Source organism: Bos indicus, chromosome 5, assembly GCF_029378745.1.
Source record: "Bos indicus isolate NIAB-ARS_2022 breed Sahiwal x Tharparkar chromosome 5, NIAB-ARS_B.indTharparkar_mat_pri_1.0, whole genome shotgun sequence".
Lineage (NCBI taxonomy): Eukaryota > Metazoa > Chordata > Mammalia > Artiodactyla > Bovidae > Bos > Bos indicus.
The window spans coordinates 92,001,875-92,021,027 of NC_091764.1; the positions used below are offsets into that span (position 1 = coordinate 92,001,875).

General features: G+C 38.2%; 1 protein-coding gene across 1 annotated transcript in view; it reads right to left on the reverse strand.

Moving 5' to 3' along the window:
• Positions 1–16,640, reverse strand: part of PIK3C2G (phosphatidylinositol-4-phosphate 3-kinase catalytic subunit type 2 gamma) — a 644,646-nt gene extending 628,006 nt beyond the window's left edge. The window contains exon 1 of the mRNA XM_070788624.1: positions 16,454–16,640. The gene's annotated coding sequence lies outside the window, so the exon portion shown is untranslated. The remainder of the gene's footprint in view (positions 1–16,453) is intronic.
• Positions 16,641–19,153: the final 2,513 nt, after the last annotated feature.

The window sequence follows — 19,153 nt, forward strand, 5'->3', positions numbered from 1 at the left end:
CTTATAGTAAGTTGTAGCTGTGCTGTGCTGTCACTTGAGTCATGTCCAACTTTTTGCAACCCCATGGACTGTAGCCCACCAGGCTCCTCTGTCAATGGGATTCTCCAGGCAAGAATACTGGAGTAGGTTGCCGTGCCCTCCTCCAGGGATCTTCCTGGCCCAGGGGATGAACCTGCATCTCTGCATTGGCAGGCTGGTTCTTTACCACTAGCACCATCTGGGAAGCCACAAGTCATAGCTGTGGGAGAGGATAATATAGCTGAGTCTTGAACAACGGCAAGGGTTAGGGGTGCCAGTATCTTGTGAAATAAAAACTCTACGTATAATTTTACAGTTGGCCCTCTGCTTCCAAGGTTCCACATCCATGGATTCAACCAACTGTGTTTCATGTATACTGAGTATGTACACTATTGAAAAAATCTGCATGTAAGTGCACCTGTGCAGTTCAAATCTATATTGTTCAAGAGTCAACTGTACTTGAACATTTGGCTCTGTTAGTTAGAAAATTTCCATCACTATATTATTGGCAATAAAATCATTTAAAAATGTAATCATGGAAAAAGTGAAACATTATGATTTCCAAATCCTTAGCTGGTTATAAAGTATCAACATGTGAAGATCACAATTTTACCATAAACACAATGATGCTTTACATCCTGTGTTAGATATCAGAAGAACCATTTATCTCTATGTCTAATAAAACTTCATAACTAGTTAAGCGCAGTTGTAAAATAATTTCTTTTTATAGTAAAAGCTTTACAACTAACAAGTGAGACACTGATGCAAGTCATTATCAATTTCTCTGTGATTATTATAGTTTCCATAATAATCTGCACTCTATTAACATAAATTAGGCAGCACTTAGAAGGCAATACTGGAGTGGCAACCCACCCCAGTACCCTTGCCTGGAAAATCCCATGGGCAGAGGAGCTTGGTAGGCTGCAGTCCATGAGGTTGTGAAGAGTCAGACATGACTGAGCGACTTCACTTTCACTTTTCACTTTCATGCATTGGAGAAGGAAATGGCAACCCACTCCAGTGTTCTTGCCTGGAGAATTGCAGGGACGGAGGAGCCTGGTGGGCTGCCATCTATGGGGTCGCACAGAGTCATACACGACTGAAGCAACTTAGCAGCATCAGCAGGCAGCACTTTAAAGACCAGCCTCATTAACTTTGTTTTCACAAAAAGATGAGAAAAAGCCAGATTTAATTTCATGGGGTCTCAGAGTTGCAAAGTAACACCAAAGCTCTCAGACAAAAGATATAAACAGATAATAATGTATATAATGTTGAATGTGACTCTTGTTCTAAAACTATCATTAGGAGCTTACTTCATTAATATTTGTTTACAATTATCTATTCGTGGCTCAGTGGTAAAGAATACACCTGCCAATGCAAGAGTTGCAGGTTTGATCCCTGGGTAGGGAAGATCTCCTGAAGGAAATGGCAACCCACTCTAGTATTCTTGCCTGGGAAATCCCATGGACAGAGGAACCTGGCGGGCTACAGTCCATGAGGTCACAAAGAGTCGAACATGACCTAGTGAATGAAATAACAAACAATTTTTTTACTTAGATGTCAAAGTTAAATAGAATAGCATCTAGAAACTCAGGAAGTTGCACAGCAGACTTAGTTAATTGATTATGGTTTATGTTTATTATCCTAGGGATGTACTTATAAGAAATGTAAAAATACTCCCAGAAGGAAAGTGCAAGATGCATTAGTGATGCTTCAGATATATTGTAAATGTTGTCAAATTTAGACAGATACTAACAGTTTAAAACAATAGCAATAATAGGTCAATTGAATAGATAAAAGCCCAAAACATAACTAAAAGGCTAAGAAAGAGCATGCCTTTTTCAGAAGAAGATTAAAGAAAATAATTAACTTTATAAATTGCTAAGTTACAAATACACTTATACATTTCTACCATGGGAATTTTTAGCTCTGATTGAGATAAGAGTAGTTACCAGCAGATGAGCATTCCCATCTAGTACAGAGAAATATAAAATACATACAATAAAATAAATGAAAAATACACAAAACATAATTAAAATACAGAAAAAAAAATCAAAAGGAAATTGAAAGTTCCTAAGGTCAAAAGAACTAAAGAAAATTCTGGAAGAAAAAAACTTAGACATAAAAGATGTCTTCTGCCATACTTATAACCTGGAGGCATTTGCTAAGCCTTTCTCAACAACAAATTCTGAGTCTGACTGGTTTGAAGTAGAAGCAGCATTTATGCCTAAAGTACCCATCCTTGCCCCTACACTGCAGCGAAGGGGTTTTTGCATACATCAAATGACTCAGCCTAGTCAGAAGCTTGGTCACTTCAGTTGTATCTCTTTTGTGACCTCATGTACTGTAACCCGCCAAGCTCCTCTGTCCATGGGATTTCCCAGGCAAGAGTGTGTTGCCATTTTCTACTCCAGGGCATCTTCATGATCCAGGGATTGAACCCGCATCTCCTGTTGCTCCTGCATTGGTTGGAAGATTCCAATGAACCCAGACTGAGCCACCTGGGAAGCCTCCACCCTCTGGAAACTCAGAGCCTTATTAAAGAGACATAAAGGGGAAATGAAAGTTGGAGAAGCAACTGAAAATAACCTATCTGCTCAGAATTTTTCTCCTTCAAGGATACCTTCCAACGTCCTGTTGCTGTCATCTTGTTAAGTCAGCACAACTTCCTTTCCAAGTTTTCTTGTAACCCCAGTACATAATACTTTTCTTTCTAGTCACAGTTCTTCAGTAACCAACTGTGTATTTAGAATGCTCTGATAATATGCAAGATAGAAACATCTTGAGGGTAACCGCAAATGATCATACTCCCATCTGGATATCAGGGCTTCCCAAGTGGCACTAGTGTTACAGAACCCACTTGCCAATGCATGGGACATAAGACACACAGGTTCCATCCCTGGGTAGGGAAGATCCTCTGGAGGAGGGCATGGAAACCCACTCCAGTATTCTTGCCTGGAGAATCCCATGGACAGAGGAGCCCGTCAGTCTCATGGGGTTGCAGAGTTGGACACGACTGAAGCAACTTAGCATGCAGACAGGCATCTTGATATCAGTTATTGTAACCAAGCATTGATGAAATTAATTGACTCAATAACATCACCTCAATTGGGAGCATTTCTGATACTTCCCAAGAGCGTCTTTTTAGAAAAATGATGATTTTCTCTCTTTCCTGGATTCCAAACTCAGGGACATAACTTACCCTTATTTATCTGGGAAGGGAACACATTAAGTGTTGCATACACTTCAGAAAAGTGACTGACACTCAGGCATGAAAATTAAACTGTAATATATCTCTGGATATATTCACATCTGTGTTCACTCACACTACTTGCATTAAATAATAAATACTAAACTTGCTTTAGTGTTGTAACTCCCATTTTGTAGGTAAAGACACTGAAGTTCAGAGTTAGTACTCTTGTGATAAGAAAAAAAAAAATCACTTAAATTGTGTTGCAAGTAGTGAAGCAGCAATTAGAACTTCAATCTCTCTGACTTCCAAATCTTGTTGCCTACTTTAGAGGAATTTTACTTATAGCTGTCTTCTTTATCATGTTCCATCAGTGTGATTTTATTTATAGTAATTTCTTGTCTTCAGTTCAGTTCAGTTCAGTCGCTCAGTCATGTCTGACTTTTTGTGACCCCATGGACTGCAGCACACCAGTCTTCCCTGCTCATCACCAACTCTTGCAGCTTGCTCAAACTCATGTCCATTGAGTCGGTGATGCCATCCAACCATCTCATCCTCTGTCATCCCCTTCTCTTCCTGCCTTCAATCTTTCCCAGCATCAGGGTCTTGTCTTACTTGAGCCTATAGTTACCATTTGGGAAAGTATTTCTTCCAGAGTTGCCCTGACAATGGACACACTCTCATTATCAACTATTCTGTCAAGCTGTCTTTAATATGCCAACAGAACAAATCACAAACTATTTTTTTAACACAAAACTAAATAATTTAAAAAATACTACTGTAGAGAACCTGTATTAAGTAGCTGTTGGCATCCTTTAATGTGTTAAATTACCGTAAATATCAATCACTAAAAAAAAAAAATTAATTGCAGAGTTTTGCTAATAAGAATTTGAAGTTAATTTTCCTAACTAGCATTTAAAGCTAGAGAAATGAATTCTTGGTTTCTAGCCGCAGTTTCCAACTCTGACATTTTAATACAAAGTCTTCATTCATGAGGGACCAGAAGACAGATATGGCATTCTCTAGGCATGAATTGCTCTCCTTGGACACAGTTTTAATATCACACTCCATGAGAAAGGCTAATTTTCCTGTTGGGAAGTTAGGAGACTGTATTGAAATAATTTTCTATGGGATAGAAACACATTTTATATAGCTTTATTTGTGCCAATTTTGTATATGGTGATTTTGTTGGTTCTTGAATGTGTGTGTGTGTGTGTGTGTGTGTGTGTCTATGTCAGAGAATTAGAAAACTATTTAAAGTGGAATGTACTGGTCTCTTCCAACCTGGATCTGGCCTTACATAAGTGTATGCTGATACAGGGAAAAAACATATGCCCACTGGGTAAGGTTTAACTTTAACTAGGGGAAAAAATAATGAACTATTCTGAAATATACACTTACATCTAAATACCTGTACAGCAGTTATTCTGTATATGCATGTGTGTGTATGTGTGCGTGCATGTGTGTGTTCAGTTGCTCAGTGATTTCCAACTTTTTGAGACTCCATGGACTATAGCCTGCCTATTTCTTTTGTCCATGGAATTTTTGAGGGTAGGCTATTAGAGTAGGTTGTCATTTCCTCCTCCAGGGGATTGAACCTGCGACTCTTGTGTCTCCTGCATTGGCAGGCAGATTCTTTACCACTGTGCCACCTGGGAAGCCCATTCACACATATACATGTATAGAGCTGACTTTCTATACGGCACTCAAAAACTTTCTATTTAGCAACTTCACTAATTCAAAATATAGCTGGAATCAGAAGTAAAATGAAGAATTCTTTCAAATATATATTAAAAAAATCACAAATTCATGAACAGTAAAGTATACCTTCCCCTTTAAGCACACTATTTAGATGACATCATTGGTGCTGGTTAGCTGCTGGTACTTTGAAGTACAAGGAGCAAAAATTTGCCACCCCAAATGGTGTCTCTTTGGCATAAGCATTAATTTAGGTTGGCTTTTTTGAAGGCCCAAAAGACTCAGGAAGAAAATTAGTCTTTCGCCTGTAATGGTCAAAAAGAATGTATTTAGAAGACATGGTCTAGGATGGCAGCTTCACCGTACAGTACTATAGCCTGAGCTAGGTGTTGAGGAGGAAGTATTTGCAAAGTATGTTAAAATGCCTGTCTGTGGGGCTGATGCCTCTAAAATAGTGTCATGATCTGCAGGATTAAAATCAATCTTAAATGTTATTGAACCTTAATATTGAACAGTGGATATTTGTTTAAAAATTTTAGAGATGCTAAATTTTATTTCTCCTCATATCCATTTAAGGTGATCAGTGGTAAACAATCTTCCTGCCAATGCAAGAGACACAGGTTCAATACCTGGGTCGGAAAGACCCCTTGGAGGAGGGCATGGCAGCCCACTCTAGTATTCTTGCCTGAAGAACCCCATGGACAGAGAAGCCTGGCGGGCTGACAGTGCAGGGGGTTGCAAAGAGTCAGACATGACTGGGCCACTGAGCACACAGACACACATGCTCATCTGATTAAAATTCAAAAAATGATTTATTTTTTTGGCAGTAGTCACTTGTGTAAGAATTTGGAGAACTTGGAAAACAAGTTATTTTCCACAGTCTTAAGCTTAACAGGGATATAGCACATTCCAATATTTCTAATTAAACTGACAGAATAGGAGATGATAGCATCTGTTTTTTTTTTTTTTTTTTGTAATAAAACCTATTGATGTGGCTGGCCTGAATGCTTCTTATCTGTAAAAGACAACAAATGAAGATAAGCAGAGTTAAAAAGGAGGAAAATGGGAAAAGAAGTCACAACCAAATAGCTAAGTCTATAATTCCAATATTAATTATCTTCTACAAATATTTTTCAAAAAAACTTTAATTAATAAGCATTAGTTCAATATGAATTGTCCAGGGTGTTTAAGAGATATTTGAACATAGATATAAAATGTGCTGCTAAAGTTTCTTTTTCTTTCCAAAATACACTCAGGTAAGATTTTATTCTCTTTAACAAAGCTTAACTCCTAAGTCACAACTAAATGAAAATTTTAAGCCATTTGTACCAATTAGAAATTTTAAAATTCAGCTTTTTTTGGTGTCTGTAAAATAAAAATGAAAAGCCTCTGTGAATGGCTAGACATTTGTCAATGTGTGCAATAAGAACAAAGGAGTTACCTTGTGTTTAATGCTTAAAAGGAGACCAATGAAATTGCACTAAAGAAATAAATAAGACTGTAGTAAACACTCACACACATACAAACATGGTTTGTAATGCTTGACATTACAGAAGAGATTTATGGGACGCAGAAACACATGTTTCTAAGAAAGCAGTCTTTCCTGCAGGCAGGGGCTGGGATTCCTAACCATCTTCAACGTCTGCAGTTTGACTCTAAAATGGCGGCAGTGTCAACAGATGTGTGGACACAAAAAACACACTGGGAGCTGGTCCTTTGAAACAGCCCAGAAGTAAATTAAGCATGAACGATATAACGCTGCTTAACTGGTAATTTGTGCCAACCAGAACCAAAATTGCATCCAGGCTGGGCAGGCAGCACGTGCGCTTGCTTCTCTGTAATTATGCTGTTTATATCTTATCATCTTTATCTTCCTTTCTGGCTGAAAGAAATACTCCACTTAGTATTTGTATTCCTTTTATTTCTAGAAGGTCCGCGTTTTGTTTGTTTTCCATGATGTTTAATTTGGACATAATATTGTCTCATCTTTTGACCTTTGGGGAGGCTTATTGCAAGTAAAACAGTGTTTGGTGTGAGTAATTTATGCAAATAATGCGAGGGAAGGTCTGCCACTAGGGGGAGAACAAACGCAGTTTTGTGTGAACCAAGGAAAGAGGAAGGGGACTCACATGTTCTGAGACCTCTCTCTAGACCTTAAAACTTGATATGTGTGTATATATATGGACTTCTCTGGTGGCTCAGACAGTAAGGAATCTGCCTGCAATGCAAGAGATCCAGGTTCTATCCTTGGGTTGGGAAAATCTCCTGGAGAAGGGAATGGCAACCCACTCCAGTATTCTTGCCTGGAAAATCCCATGGACAGAGGAGCCTGGGGCCTGGTGGGCTGGTCCATGGGGTTTCAAAGAGTAGGACACGACTGAGAAACTAACACACACACACACACACAATTATGTAATTCTTACAGTAGCTTTGAAGATAGGATTTCTGTATTTAATGATAGCCTTTCTGATACCCTCAAATGTTGGGATTGGCTCCAGGAGATAGAACTTGCAAACACTGGAGCCCAAATTTCAACCCAGGTTTATATCCTGGCTCCCCAGTAGGGGGTGCTGATATTTCCTAGTAGTAAAAGGGAGGGGTTGAAAAAAATTATATCAACACTGGAAAGAATTTTTGTTATACCCAGCACTTTCTGACACTCCCTCTTGCACCCACACAAAGACATAGACACATAAAGATCAAAGGTTCTCAAGGTGACAGACCAGAAATCGCTAGAGGTGGGATCAGGGGATCCACCTGCAAGACTGCCTGGCCAGAGGTCTTCTACTGGGGGTGTCTCACTCCAGCTGGAAAAGGAGTAATTATCACTGAAAGTCAGCGTGGGGAGAAGCAGGGGTGGAGATGAAGATACACTCTCCTTTCTGCAGCTGTAAGAAATACAGAGATATTTTTTATAATTGAAGACATGGATGCATTTAGCTTCCATTACACTGCATGTTTTTTTGTTTGATATAATATTGCCTATAATCTTGCATTGAAATGAAATGAAATGAAGTTGCTCAGTCGTGTCTGACTCTTTGCGATCCCATGGACTGTAGCCCACCAGGCTCCTCGGTCCATGGGATTTTCCAGGCATGAATACTGGAGTGGGTTGCCATTAACAATGCCTATATATGCATAGTTTAGGGCTGTTTGAAAAGGTATTTTTCCTTGTTTTCTGGGTGGAATTCAATATTAGGTGAGGTTGTATATTAAATCGTGTTATCATTTACTAACAAGGCTTATATATACCCCTTACTGTATTAACATACCAGAGTTTTCTAAAATATTTTATTCATTTATTTATTTGGCTGAGCTGGGTCTTAGTTGTGGCACATGGGATCTTATCCCCTGACCAGGGATCAAACCTGGGCCCCCTGCATTGGAGTGAGGAGTCTTAGCCACTGGACCACCTGGGAAATCCCCAAAGACTTTTTCTTTTAATCTTAATGCATGAAAGATATAAGGATGTACTTGACACCTTATATTGACATATGATGAATGTATCAATTACTAACTTATTTTTCCCTATTCTGTACCATGCTGAACTAAAAGGGCTTTTCAACATACTGATTATAACGAGATTTATTTTTATTATGCATAAATTACCAAGATAAGGATCTCATTCAAGTACCCTTTCTTTAGAGGTAAAAAGCAGCCTGACACTTAGATCAGCTATCCCGGCAGTTCAAACAATGATAAGAAAAAGTTCTGATCTCTTGTTTTTATAGATTAAAAATAAAACAGCTATTTTCAGGAAATGTATATGTGACATCACTTTTATAAAGTGTTACCGAGGCAAATGTTTAAAAATATATGTAGTATTTATAATACTTTTTTTAACTTGTAAGGAAAAAGTTAAATACAGAAAGAAAAGAAGAATGTTCTGTTTATTCTCTTGTCTTCCTAGACATCTGGAATGTGCATATATAATTCTATTATAAAAATGCTAATGAAGTGAAAAAACCCTCTAAAGCAGAGTACACACACACACTTTTATTTTGTTGTTGTTGTTGTTAAAAAGGTGAGTCCTAGCAGATTTCAGGCTTTTTTATTTTAAATTTTATTTTATTTTTTTATTTCAAACAAAATTTAACCCCAAATTAATTTCAATAGAGCAAGATATGAGTAGTCTCTACTATTCACTGGCTAGGATTCAGTAGGCGAGGTTTTAAGGTTGTATAATAGCCCTGATGCTTAAATCAGGTAACCTTTAAAAAAACATGAATAACCTTTAAATCAAGTTTATTTTGGAGTTTTATTGCTGTTCTTGTGATAACCACATTGTTGTTCTTGTGATAATCACATCTTAATGGTCATGAAGCCAGGGTTAAATGCTACTAGGTATACTTGGCACTTACGGTAAATTATCTTATCAGCACCTATTCCTCTTTATGTGTCCTGTCCTGTGTTGTGCAGAGGCGAAAACCTAAAGACTACATTTTCAAAACTATCTTGTAGCAAGAGTTCTGGATATAGTTTGGGTTTTACTGATCATGCGCACTCATGTAAGACTTGAATTCGGAGCTGACCTAAGTGGAAAGAGAGGCCAGGCACCAATCTGGCTGGAGAAGCAGAGCCTGCAGTCAGCCCTTTGGATGGAGCTTCTTTATTCCTGGATCACAGAAGTTTGTGTGTTCCCTAAACCAACAATTACAGAGTAGCTCTCTCACCTCTAGATTCCAGCTAAGCTTTTGTGATCCTCAAGTCAGAATTTGGGAAAGTGGTATCCTCCTTTCATTTCCTGATTTTGTCACAGGCAGTTTAGTGGTCATTTCTATGATGTGATTTTGGAATTATTCAAGAAGTCCCAAACATTGATTTTGCTAGCATTCAATTCCTTTTAAGTAACTCAGTTTGTGGTAGCTGCCAACTGGACCCCAACTGATGGTGTTTTCACAAAATGATTCAGTGATAATATGAGAAAAAAAGTGAGGAATTTCTGAAGACCTTTGCAAAAATTAAATATTAGGACCAGAGTATCAATTAGAGGGCCAGAGGGAGAAGGATGAAGAGATTGAGAGAATCTTGATACATTGTATCTGGGGACAAGAGTAGAAAAAGGGAATTTGTCCCTGGTGGCTCAGAATCTGCCTGTAGTGCAGGAGACATGGGTAGGCGTGGGTTTGATCCCTGATTTAGGAAGATCCCCTAGAGGAGGGCATGGCTACCCACTGCAGTATTCTTGCCTGGGAAATCCCATGGACAGAGGAGCCTGGGGTGGGGGAGGTGTAGTCCATACGGTCACAAAGAGTCGGACATGACTGAGCACACACCCACATAGTAATAGGAGACAATTCTGAGATGACTCAAAGGCAAGACCAGTTCTGCTTCAGAGGCCTCAGACTCTGCCTACTTATCATTATGTTTTAAAAGGTGGCAAAAGCCTCTGTGATTTTTCCTCTCTACAAAAAAGAGTATTCTAAAGAGTCTTTCATGGTTTTATTTTTTTAATTTATTTTTTTTTTCTTTCATGGTTTTATAAAGAAGCATTTTTAAAAGTGTGACTCAGAATTAATGTTGTTCATGTCAGCATCATAGATTTGGTGAATTCCCTCAGGTGATCTCTGACACCCTGAAACTAAATGTAAAATATTGTATATGTAGATATGGAGACTTTTTCAGCAAATGATCTTCCAAGGTAGGTGATTGCTAAATTCCCAAAAGGTCCCATGATTCAAAGGCTGAGAAACAAAGGATTCTATAAATGATACAGGGAAATCTCTCTTTCTACACTGTAGTTGTGATGTGATATGTAGATGTGAAAGTTGGCCCATAAAGAAGGCTGTGCTCAGTTGCTCATTCTTGGCCAACTCTTTGTGACCCCATAGACTGTAGCCAGACAGGCTCCTCTGTCATGGAATTTACCAGGCAAGAACACTGGAGTGGGTTCCCATCAGCACCAGAGAATTGATGCTTTCAAATCGTGGTGCTGGAGAAAATTCTTGAAGATTCATTGGCCAGCAAGAAGATCAAACCAGTCAATCCTAAAGGAAATCAACTTTGAATATTCATTGGAAGGACTGACGCTGAAGCTGAAGCTCTGATATTTTGGCCATCTGATGTGAAGAACTGATTCACTGGAAAAGACCCTGATGCTGGGAAAGACTGAAAACAAAAGGAGAAGGGAGGACCAGAGGACGAGATGGGTAGATAGCATCACCGACTCAACGGATGTGAATTTGAGCAAACCAGGACAGAGGAGCCTGGTGTGGTGCAGTCCATTGGGTTGCAAAGAGTCAGACGTGACTTAGTGACTGAACAACATTATATTTACACTTTTTATGATAACTCAGTTGGTAAAGAATCTGCCTGCAATGCCGGAGACCCCGGTTTGATTCCTGGGTTGGGAAGATCCCCTGGAGAAAGGAACAGCTACCCACTCCAGTGTTCTAGCCTGGAGAATTCCACGGCCTGTATAGTCCATGGGGTCACAAAGAGTCTAACACAACTGAGGGACTTTCACTTTCACTTACATGTGGATGACAAAATTCCTATGTCCACGTGATATATTTAGTTTGTATCATAATTTTGTGTGAAGCACTTATGACTAATTCTTTGGCTTTTGATAATATCCCAATGATGAAAATATTTAATTCTTATTCTATGTCCAGTTTAATATAGGAAGCCAATGGCTTACGTTTAGTGGCTAATCATCAGCTCTGTATTTGAAATAAAGAAAAAAGGTCATTGGTTTACCCAAATTAAAATTGTTCTAAAAATGTTGGACATTTTATATATTACTTCCTAATATTTGCAATAAAGAATTGTTATTTTTTAAAAGTTCAAATCAATACAGTCATCACATGATGGCATGACATGGATCAATCTCATAATGTTGAGTGAAAGCAGAGTACGTAGTATGAGATTCCATTTATATAAAATTCAAAAGGAGACAAAAAATTCTATGATGTTTCTTTTGGAAAGGAGAGGGGTATTTATATTAGTCAGGATTTCAAGGGTATTTCCCTGGCATCAGTAATGTTCTAAATCTTTACCTGGCTGTGTTCTCTTTACAGTGATTCATTTCACTGCACATTAATGATTTATCCACTGTTTCCTTTTTTGTGTTATCCTTCAATAAAATGTATTTTAGCAATTCCTAAAAAATTTACCAAATATTGCATTTGTATTAACTATTTTGTCAAGCTCTATGGATTCTCCTTTTCTTTCACCATATTTTCCTTTCTACCTTAAACCCTTCTAATATTCTGCCAGGCGTCTCCATTTATCTTTAATTATTTTGGAGGTCACATCCAGTCTTCTAAGGGAAGAGGTCCCTTAAGATATTTGCTCTGGACATTAGCTTAAGGAAGCCTATGGGCTTGCTTGTGGCCAGGTGGGAAGCAGGAGGTAACAGTATTCTCATCTGATCTTTCCTTTATTTGATCTTTTATTTATTTGTCATTTGATCTTTCATTTATTTGGCATCATCCTCTTTACTTCCAAGACTCAAAAAATTCTATGAAATAAATTTCATACTCATCTCTTCTGTATTTTATTTGTTATATATCATAGATTCAGGAAGATACCTACTTAGTGAATTTAAATCTCACATGTTCTATTACTTTATAGACTGAATATGCAAAATTAGAACATCAGGTGCTGCATCGTTCTAGGCACCAGTACTTACATTTGTGCAAAGCTGCTACTCATAACATGGTATTCATTCTTAGAATGAGCTCAGGTCTAAAAACTAAATTTGTTATTTAGCTAAAATATAGAGCCTGTAAGAATACACATGCTATTTTCAATTAACAGTGATTTTTAGAAATCTTTTAGATTTAATAAATAATACCTATAAACAATAATTAATTCTAAGAAGAATTTAAAAAGAAATACATATATTTAAGTATAAAAAAGGGGCTTCCCTGGTAGCTCAGCTGGTAAAGAATCCACCTGCAACGCAGGAGACCTTGGGAAGATCCCTTGGAGGAGAGCATGGCAACCCACTCCAGTATTCTTACCTGGAGAATCCCCATGGGCAGAGGAGCCTGGTGGGCTACAGTCCATGGGGTCGCACAGAGCTGGACATGACTGAGTGAGTAAGAACACACAAGTATAATAAGACTCTTTTAAAGTGAGAAAATGGGCTTCCCAGGTGGCACAGTGGTAAAGAATCTGCCTGCCAATGCAGGAGACACTGGAGATGTGGGTTCAATTCCTGGGTCAGGAAGATCCCTAGAAGTGGAAGTAGCAACCCACTCTAGTATTCTTGCCTGGAAATTTTATATGGACAGAGGAGCCTGGCAAGATATATTCCACGGAACTGCAAAGAGTTGAACACAACTGAGCACCTATGCAAAAAATGAGAAAATAGCAACGTTCAAAAGAGATCTGATGTCAGATCTACAGATAGAGAAAGAGAGTATGTGGGTAAGTATTTAACTACTTACCAGTCAGAGAAAGCAGAAGAGAAAACAATTAAGGGGTGTATTTGAGGACCAGGAGGAACTCCAGTGTATCTGGACACAAATTCAAATTATTAGTGAATAAAACAGACATGACCCCACCTTTGTGGATGCTTTTGCCTAGTACAATATTCACCATTTAAATTTAGGAAAACTCCTTGATCTGAAAGAATCCTCAGTGAAGCTGGTGTATTGCCCTCAGAGTATTAAATTAAAAAGGTAAAATGAGGCCTGGTAGGAGGAAATTATTGCAGGTCTTGTTTATGACACTCTACTTCTTTCAATGTGTTCTCTCTAAAAGACAAGGGTAGTCAACAATTGTCCTGTCTACCTCATAAATTTATTGGTAAGTTTGAATCTGATGCTATGTCAAGAACATTTTGCTTAGAAAAGGGTAAGCCACTGGAAATTGTTATTACAAATACCTGATTTTTTTTTCTATACAATGGTTTATGCTCTCATTTCCTTCTAATCCATTACTATTTCATTGAGGTCTACACCATGATACTTTTTCACTTTAAAGACAATCCCTAACAGTCTCTCTTTATCTTACATGATTTAATATTTTTTTTGTAGCGTTTACATATTTACCACCTTCAATATAGTAGAGAGAAATTCATGTCCATATCATCATTGCATTATCCTCCCTATCTAGAACAGTATAGGGCACAGAGTGAATAGTCAGTAAATCCTTTATTGTATGAATGAATTGTAAAAAAGGGTTTAGTTTACAGATCACCATTAACTTCATTGTAAGAACTATTTTTTTCATTGTTAGCATATGCTAAAAGATACAAGAAGATAGAATTATTCTCAAAGGAAAAAGCAGACCAGGCAGAAAGAAGAGAAAATAGCCCGGGGGACGCTCTTGCCTAGATTCTCTTTACATGGCATCAGAGCACATCTCTGAATTGTAATTCCTCTCTGTCAACTATACATAATAACATCTTACTTCTCTGCTTTACAGATTGGCTAAAGGAAAGAGACTGATATGGAATAGGAAAGCTCTTTGAAATTATCCAGCTTTTACAAATAGAATATTGTCATAAAGATAGCTACACTGAAACAAAAAGTAGATACCAAGTGATCTGTGCCAAACAGGAAAAACCAGTCTTTACCAATTCTCTACTTAAAGGGAGTTCCCTGGTGGTCCAGTGGTTAACATTATATGCTTTCACTGCAGAGGCCTGGGGTCAGTCCCTGGTTGGGGAATCTTCCCACATGCCAGCCAAATTACAAAACAATTCTCTACTTAACCTAAGTTAGCCTCAGCACAATTAAACATCATATGTTGCTTAAGAGAAAAACCAAACAGAGCTACTTTCTAATTGAAACAGTCATCTTATTTTAAAAGTTGTTCAGCATATTTTGTATTTCGACCCTAATGATTGGATTTTACTCCTTTAATCAAGATAGTATATTAAAAGAATGAGTAGGGTTCTTTTATGCTAAGCGAATTATATTAGTAACAAGTTTGTAATTTGTGATGGTGCATGATTCCGATAGTGAAGAAATTTCATTACAGGCAGGTTGAAAAGGCAGAATGCATGTGTATTTGCGTGTGTGGATGCAGGTAAATAAATAGTAAAGCTCATTGATAACAGAGACCATTATAATTTGAATAAGATTATATTCTTTCCAGGAGAGATAAAGGGTAATGAAAGACAATTCAGAGCTAGTTTGTTATTACTTCATCAAATACCTCAGCCTCAAGCTGATAAAACTCATGTGCACGGCTCCCGTGAGACATTAATGACAATGACGCTGCTAACCATTTGTAGTGATTTCTGAAATCATTAATATCTCTGTTTAAATGAGTTTGTGATGGAGTGTAACACAGGCCAGAGCCAGAGGTGAAACCTCTACGTGTGCTTTCATAAAACCAGAAGAGGTGAATTATGGGACACAATAAAATGAATTGTATTCAACCTAGACAGATGCAATGGAGAGAGAATTTCCCAGTGAAACTAACAAGGGGCCTTAATTACATATTAATTATGTTACTTATAAAAACTCAGAATCAAATAATTACTTTATTTGCTTAAGTCCTATTAACCCCACTTAAAAATAAGCACTTGATTTTGCAAACACTAATTATATTGATTCTTTACAGGTTATATTCATAGTTATTGTCTTTATTGCTCCTTAATACATCAATTTATCATCTGTGATCTTCCCTAACCATAGACCACAGATAGCTATTTCTGAAACAGATCATCTTCAGATTATCGTACAAAAGGTGACTTGGCATTTTGTTTTGGTTTAATGTAGTGTCTGTTCAATAAGAGGGTAGGTCGCATTTTTCCAGCATTCATCTGAGTATGATGGAAAATACTCACAAAGCTTTTAAGGCACATAAATAAATAAATAAAAATAAATAGTGATGGAACATCCTAGTTTTAATCAGATATCTAAGGTTAGACATAATATCTTGCATCTGACAGATACTTCACTTTGAAAATTGTTATTTTAAATTCTTAGTGTCATGATAACTTTTTGTATCCGATTTGCTTCCTGTTGAATATTCATTGTGACTGTCACTCAATAAAACACATCATTTTAAAGAGACTATTTTTTGATGAGGAGCAAAATCCCATTTTTTTAAAAAAAAATATGAGAGGTGTTGATGGGGATATCTGTAAGTTAAAATATTCTTTCAGAAGAAAAATTCTTACTGGCATAACTTTTCTCCCTGAAAAAAGTTCAGTCCCATGGCATTGCATAGAGCTTTTTAACTTTGTACATATGCCTCTTTAGAATAAAAACTAATTATGAGTTAGAATTCTCCAGATATCTTATAAGGCATAGACCTTCTCATATAGCTGGTGGTGGTTTAGTAGCTAAGTCTTGTTGATTCTTGTGACCCCCAGGCTCCTCTGTCCATCTCATATAGCTACCAACACATATTTTATCATCTCATATTTTTTGTAGTTTTATTTTTTAACTGCTCTCTTTGCACATAAAAAAAATTAAATTGCCATAGCACTTGCAAAGCCATCTGCCCTTGCATTGACTGCTCTTAGATGGCGTTGCTTGTGGATCCACCGACAGATCAGTTATGTAGAAGCATTTGACAGTTGCCTTTCAGGGGTGAAATTTACCCTCACTGAGTGCACACTTAGTTATGCTGTCTTACCTCCACCTTCTTGCCTTGTCATTCTTCCAGCTTCTGTGGTTGGGAGCAGCTTTTCAACTATATATTTGCTGGTTCTGTCCACAGATGGTCGTCTCTTCTTGACAACTGTGTCAGCTGTGGTTCCCAGCCCCAGTAGGCAGTCCTTGACCTTCTTCCTATGTGTGCTTTAGTCTGTTGTATCCTCAGTCTGTTTAACTTGTTCTCAACCTTTAGCCTCAATAATAAGTTGTTTACCAGGTTTCAGCTCTGACTTGCTTGTTCTGACACCTGACTCACTGGGCAGCTGATACCTGGAGATTATTGCAGAACCTGGCAGTCAGTCCCTACCACCCCACATATGTTTGGTTCAGACATCCTCCAGATTATTCTACTCTCTAGTCTCACAATTCAAAGAGCTAACATTAAATTTGCCGGGTATTTGTGTCCAAGAAACTCTACCAGAATTACAATTACTTCCACGTACATTTCATGCTTTATCTATTTTTTCTGTTCCATCATCAGAGATCACGTCCTGTAGTTTTCCCCATCTCCACGCCTTTGTTTGCTTCCCAGGTGGCTCAGTGGGAGAGAATCCAGTGCCAATGCAGGAGACAAGTGTTAGACCCCTGGCTAGGGATGATCCCCTGGAGAAGGAAATGGCAACCCACTCCAGCATTCTTGCCTGGGAAATTCCATGGACAGAGCCTGGCCAGGCTACAGTCCAGGGGGTCCAAATGAGTCAGATATGTCCTGGCAACTAAAACAACAACAGCAATGCTTTCATTTATTTTCATTTATTTTTCTGTATAACATGAACTGTCTAATTGTTTTCTTCTTGTTTTTCTCCACACTTCTCAACTAATGGTTAATTTGCTTCCTGAATACTTAAAGAAATTATTTCTTCTCTACAGGCCTATTAACCATTCTCACCACTCTGGCTTGGGTCCTTTTTCTCATTTGGATTGTTTCAGGGTCTCCTTACTAATTTTCCTGTCCTCAGTTTTACTTCTGTGAATGTCATCTTCCAACCCAGTGTTAGAATAGCTTTTCTAAATGGTTTATCTGACCTTATTAGTATGTTTTAGTATCTTCCAGGTTCCTTACTATGTGCAGTAAAAAATAGGAAATAGTATTAAGTTACGATGATTTTACAATTTTCAAATTAGGATACATGTGAGTGGAAGAGAAACGAGAAGTGGGCACCAGAGGATGAGATAGTTAGATAGCATAACTGACTCAATAGACATGAATTTGAGTGAACTTTAGGAAGACAGAGGAACCTGGCATGCTGAAGTCCATGGAGTCACAAAGAGTTGGATGTGACTTAGCAACTTGACAACAACAACAGCATAAGTAGGCAGAAATCTGGGCCAAGGGCAATCATGGTTGCTTCGGTTAAGAGGCTGTATATGGTCTGATATTTTGGAGTTCTCACAGAAGATGAGTACATGTCCTTCTACTCCACCATCTTGTTCTATCAGTCTGGAAAAACAGACTGGTTCCAAATTGGGAAAGGAGTATGTCAAGGCTGTATATTGTCACTCTGCTTATTTAACTTATATATGGAGTACATCATACGAAATGCCGGGCTGGATGGAGCACAAGTTGGAATCAAGATTTCCAGGAGAAATATCAATAACCTCAGATATTCAGATGACACCACCCTTATGGCAGAAAGCAAAGAAGAACTAAAGACCCTCTTGATGAAAGTGAAAGAGGAGAGTGAAAAAGTTGGCTTAAAACTCAACATTTAGAAAACTAAGATCATGGCATCTGGTCCTATCACTTCAAGGCATATAGATGGGGAAACAATGGAAACAGTGAGAGACTTTATTTTGGGGGGCTCCAAAATCACTGCAGATGGTGACTGCAGCCATGAAATTAAAAGATAACCTGCTCCTTGGAAGAAAAGCTATGACCAACCTAGACAGCATATTGAAAAGAAGATTCATTACTTTGCCAGCAAAGGTCCATCTAGTCAAAGCTATGGTTTCCCCAATATGTATCAATGTGAGAGTTGGACTATAAAGAAAGCTGAGCACCCAAGAATTGATGGTTTTGAACTGTGGTATTGAAGAAGACTCTTGAGAGTCCCTTGTACTGCAACAAGATCAAACCAGTCAATCCTAAAGGAAATCAGTCCTGAATATTCAATTGAAGGACTGATGTTGAAGCTGAAACTCCAATCATTTGGCAACCTGATGTAAAGAACTGACTCACTGGAAAAGACCTGATGCTAGGAAAGGTTGAAGGCAGAAGGAAAAAAGGAGGACAGAGGATGAAATGGTTGGATGGCATCACCAACTCGATGGACATGAGTTTGAGCAAGCTCTGGGAGTTGGCAAAGGACAGGGAAGCCTAGCGTGATGTAGTCCATGGGGTCACAAAGAGTCGGACATGACTGAACGACTGTACTGAACTGAAATGGTCTGATATCCAACTTCTGCTCTAGTCTCAACTTTTCTGATCCAAATCTCAAGATTTGCATTCAAGTTCTAGTTCTGCCTCTATTATTCCACATCTCAAAGTGTTTACATGGTGGCCTATCTGCCCGGACTACCCACCATCACTCATCCTTCACCTGGTTAATACCTAATTGTTCTTTAATACTCAATTTAGGGGTCGCTTCCTCTAGGAAGCTTTCTATAACACTCTGGCAATGCAGGAGATGGAGGTTGATAACTGGGTCACAAAGATCCCCTGGAAGAGGAAATGAAAACC